Genomic DNA, 5,204 nt, shown 5'->3' on the forward strand with positions numbered 1-5,204 from the left:
TCTCAACTAGAGCGGATTGATGCCAAAGCAATGTCTGTGTCTTTGTTCATTCAATGGTTTCTGGAAGTCTCTGGAAAACTTCAAATTCTGGTATGGGTCCCCACAGAAGATGATGGATGGGAGGTGTTAGTTAGGAACAGGTGCAGCTGACTTCAAGAACAAGGCTCTCAGCTGCCCTGAAGCTCCCCGGGTGGTCCGATTTGTTCTGCCACTTATGAGGAAGCCCTGGGAGTACAGAAAAAAGAAAGACAAGAGCATTAAGAAATGGCAGATTCTTGTGCCTTTTTCCCTCTGGAAAGAAAGATGGCTGCTGCTTGGGAGCTTTGTGGAAAGCCAGGTATGAGCCCGTCGTGATGGGGCGACTAAAACCTCATGGGAAGGGGGGTGCTCCCGGTTCGTCCTTCATGCCCTCCCGAGGTCACGAGTTGCCCCCCAAGAGCGGCTCTCCGGCACGGCCATGGCTCCAGAGCACAGAAACCAATCTCATAATTACCTGTCTCTCAGCAGAAATACTTCCAGGGTCAATACGTAAAATACCAGAAATCCAAAATCACGTGGCTGCAATTTGATTCTTGTGACCAGCTTTAGAAAACAAATTCACAATGCCTTTTCAGCATGTCTGATTTGGGTGTGTAAAGTCTAAATAATAATGGTGCATCTTTTGTCGAAACAATGAATCTAGTCAAAGTAGATAGAGTGTTAACTAGAATTCATCTGCCTCACAGGCATTGGGAGGGTTGGCAGGGGGTGGTTTATTGGGGTTCTTTGTGGTGAAAAATAAGTATTGGTAAAGGGAAATATGTTTGATATTTGCATAACTGAGACTTAAACCTGAAAGCTTTGTAACTTTTCCCACAGTGATTCAAAAAAATAAAATAAAATAAATAAATAAATAAAAGAAATGGCAGATTCTGGACAAAATCTGGACAAAACACTCTCCAGATTGAACCCATGTATTTCCTAATGGTCCTGGTGTGGAACGGAGGGAATCTTGAGCTGCTGTTGGATTCCTTCTGAATGAGTGTGGGTTGGGTCAGGGAGATGGAAGCTAAGAAAGAGAGAACAAGGCCTCTAAGGGGGGGACAAACCACGAACCCTCCACTAGCAAGAGCCATAAAGCAGACACGGGATTGCACCTTGCCAAGCCTTTGCCAGAACAGCAGGCTCTTTGCAGTCCGTTGCCTTTCGAAGACACAAACTTCCCTAACCCTGGGATGTGTGGCCGAGCTGGGCAAATCTGCACCTAGAAATATGTAGCAGAGGAATCTCCAGGACTACTTTTCCCAAAGCCCTATTCCTCAGAGAGGCCTCACTGCACTGGGCAGAAACAGTGAAAGGGGCAGACTAGAGGGGCAGGGGGATGCAAAGACCAGTGTGTCTCAAAAGCAGGGACACTAAGAGTCATTGATGGGCCTGGGCGATGGGACAGCAGTGAAGGTGCTTGCCTTTCACAGGGCTGACCTCAGCATCACACACACACACACACACACACACACACATACACACACACACTGCCAAGAGTAACCCTTGAATGCTGCTGGATATGTCGAAAACAAAGAGTCATTCAACATGCAAATCCCAGGCAAGAGGGTTAGTACAGAGGATGAAGCACTTGCCTGGCATGCAACTGACTCCAGTTTGATTCCCCACACTGCATATGGTCCTGCAAACACTGCCAAGAATGATTCCTGAGCACTGCCACAGTTGGCCCAAAATCCCCACCCAAAAATAAAAACTCTAAAATAAATAAAATTCTAAAACAGAAGAAAAGGAAAGAAAGAGAAGGAAGGAAGGAAGGAAGGAAGGAAGGAAGGAAGGAAGGAAGGAAGGAAGGGAGGGAGGGAGGAAATTCCAAGATTTTTCCCCCAGGCCTGACTTGCAAAGTTGGGGGAAGAGACTGAGAATCTGCATTTCTGACAACCTCCCCCCCAGGAACCCCCAGGCTGGCATCAGGATCCCAGAAGTGACAGAAACAGAGTCTCACCCTCCTACCAAGAACTTCACTATTCCCAGGAAATAAATGCCCTCCAGATTGTGCTGACCACTATGTGTCAGACAAACATTCCCAACGGGAGAGCGCCAAGTACCTGGGGTTCTACCCATCCAGGCAGGGGCAGCAGGATGAATGGACATGCAGGCTGGGAGTGTCCGTTGGGGCCAACAGTGCCAATCTCTGATCCAACTGAGTGAAGGGTAAGAGCAGAGCAATGGGAAGAAAGAGCACAGCATGGTGGGTGGGATGAGGAGTCTCTTCCACTGAGAAATGTCAACTCAGTGATTTTTGCCAGTTTCTAGATCCTACGATTGCTGATAAGTCTCAAAGTTCCAACTCCAGCTATAGCCCAGGGGTCCCCCAACCCCCACCTGGCAACGACCTTCGTCAAAAGTAGTTCTGGGCAGAGGTGATAGGGTTAAGAGGAGGCATTAAGGTGGGCTCTGATCAAATAACCAGTTACCTTACAAAAGGGTTTCGGGCCATGGCCAGGCCCCCGGACCAACCTGACTGTAGGGCTTGCACGTGGGATATAGAGCAGAACAGTTTAAGAGCAAAGAGCTTGTCCAGATTCAACCCAACTCTGACCCTTTCAACTCTCCATGCTTGCCTCAGTGTCCCCACCTGTCAAAGGGCTACGATCTCAAGCTGGAGGAAGAAACTGGAGAATTATCCAGAACTTAGGGTCCTCAAACTCTTTTTTCTGAGATTTATTATTTTTTTTCTTCATTTTTCCAAACCCAGCTGTGCTCAGGACTTATTCCTGGCTCTGCGCTCAGAGATCACTCCTGGGGGAGTTTAGAAGTCCCCGGGTAGTGCTGGGGTTCGACGCCAGGTCAGCCACATATAAGGCCAGTACCCTCCCTGTTACACTGCTGCTCTGGTCTCTGGTTCCTCTGACCCTTGACCCAATCCACAGAAGAGAGATTTGCCAGAGAAAACCATTCAGTCTCATGCAAACCAAGGCCAATTGTGTATGGGCCTTGGTTTGTGTATGGGCCATTGTGTATCCTGCAAGGAGCTTTATGCAATTTAGAGACAAAGTTGGGAATGGGGGGAGGGGGCCTGGGATAGTGCAGCATGGAGGGCGTTTGCCTTGCTTGTGACTGACCTAGGTTCGATCCCCAGCATCCCATATGTTCCCCAGAGCACTGCCAGGAGTAATTCCTGAGTGCTGAGCCAGGAGTAACCCCTGAGCATCACTGGATGTGAACCCCCCCTCAAATAAAAGGCCCTCCCGTTGATCATCGATTTGCTCGAGCGGGCCCAGTAACGTCTCCATTGGAGACTAGGGGCTGGAGCGGGAGCGATAGCACAGCAGGTAGGACGTTTGCCTTGCACGGGGCCGACCCGGGTTCAATTCCCAGCATCCCATATGGTCCCCTGAGCACCGCCAGGGGTAATTCCTGAGTGCAGAGCCCGGAGTAACCCCTGTACATCGCCGGGTGTGACCCAAAAAGAAAAAATTCAATTGATATGCCCCTCAAATAAAGCAAAAATAAATGAATAATTTTTTTTGAAAGCTGGGAATCCGTGTTGGACAGAAAGAGGACATTCTCCCAGGCTGCTGTCTGCTCAACGCATGCACAAAGTGAGCTGAACGGAGTGGTCCCCGCCGCCCCTGCCCACAGCCTGTCTGCCAGGCACATCGCTCTCCTCTTTACAGAGATTCTGCTGCTTCTGGGGGAAGCAAGAGCAGGGAGGGTGATGTTCATACACTGTATCTTCCATCCAGAAAAACCCACATGCTCTTCGGGCACAATTTAGAGGTTCGTCCTGAGGACACAGGAGGTAGTCCGGAAAGGGCACTTAGCACAGTCCCTAGAGATGTGACCCTCCTGTACCACTGCTGTCATTATGGCTATCTGAAGGGACACTGATCATGAAATGTGTAGCCAAGAACACAGAGGGAGCCTCTCCCAGCTCTGCCTGAGATTTGGGCCCATCTGGGCTAAGCTGGAAAACCAAACGGCGAGAAAAACAAACTGACATTTAGTTACTCACAAAGCCAATTGCCTCTCACAAAACTCCAAACTCTTGATTTCTCTCTCTTATTTTTTTTTCTTTTTTTTTTAAATTTTATTTTCATAAGGTTGTTCACATTAATTGATTACATTTAATATTCCAACACCAATCCCACCACATTACACCTTCCCACCATTTATTTCAAACTTTCCCACCACCATTCAAGCCTGCCTGCCAGGGGGCAGATGCTAGATCATTTATTTTCTATTGCTTATTATGAATATCAGAGAGATTGCGCAGCCGCAAAAGCAGCCGTGTGCTTCTAGAATTCTAAAATTGTAAATGGCTGGGGACAGAGACATCTCTGTAGGAGTTTATTCATTTTGAGACTCACTTGGGAGACTCTGGATCAAAGCTGTTGATGCACTGAGATGGCGTCCGGAGGCAGATTTTATGTGTGACAGCCAAGACCCCAAGTGGGTGGGGAGACGGGAAGGGCTGGCCCATCTCTGCTGCCACCATGGAGTCTTAGTCCCTGAATCCAAGTACCTGAATTTTTCTTCTGGAAGCTTGTGGCCACCAGGGTTTCATCTGGAGTGGGCAGAGAGGACACACCCGCTCCCTCTGAGGTACCCAGTGAAGTTGGCTTGATACAGGGTCTGGAGGGATCTCTGGCAAAGCTGTTATCTTCCAGGATCACTGCTATGTCTCTGGATCAAGGCCATTGATGCGATGAGGTGGCGCCCAGAGCTTCTCTCTTTTTATGTCTTTTTTTTTTATCACATCCAGCAATGCTCAGGGGTTACTCCTGGCTCTGCACTCAGAAATCACTCCTAGCGGTGCTCAGGGGACCTTAGGGATGCAGGGAATCAAACCCAGGTCAGCCAGGTACAAGGTAAATGCCCTCCCCGCTGTACTGTCACTCTGGCCCTTGAGATCTGATGTCTTAAGCAGCTCCTCAATCACGCAGCTCTGAGCTGGGTGCTGCTGGACCCAGGACAGGTATAGAGTAAACACTTATTCAGAATTAAACCGCACAGAGAACAAAGCTACAAATAATTTTCTGGTCTACTGATGCAACGCATGCCAAATGGGCTGTCAAACACTAGCCCTTTGATGTGCTCATTTAAGGGAAAGAGAATTCCAAGAGCAAATAAGTTTAGGGAACCTCCCCCATACACACCCAAGACACACTTCTGGAGATTCCTAAGGCATCCTTGAGAGAGGGAGACTCGGTTTCCCCCCT

The sequence above is a fragment of the Sorex fumeus genome, unplaced genomic scaffold, assembly GCF_029834395.1.
Source record: "Sorex fumeus unplaced genomic scaffold, SorFum_2.1 ptg000024l, whole genome shotgun sequence".
NCBI classification, from domain to species: domain Eukaryota; kingdom Metazoa; phylum Chordata; class Mammalia; order Eulipotyphla; family Soricidae; genus Sorex; species Sorex fumeus.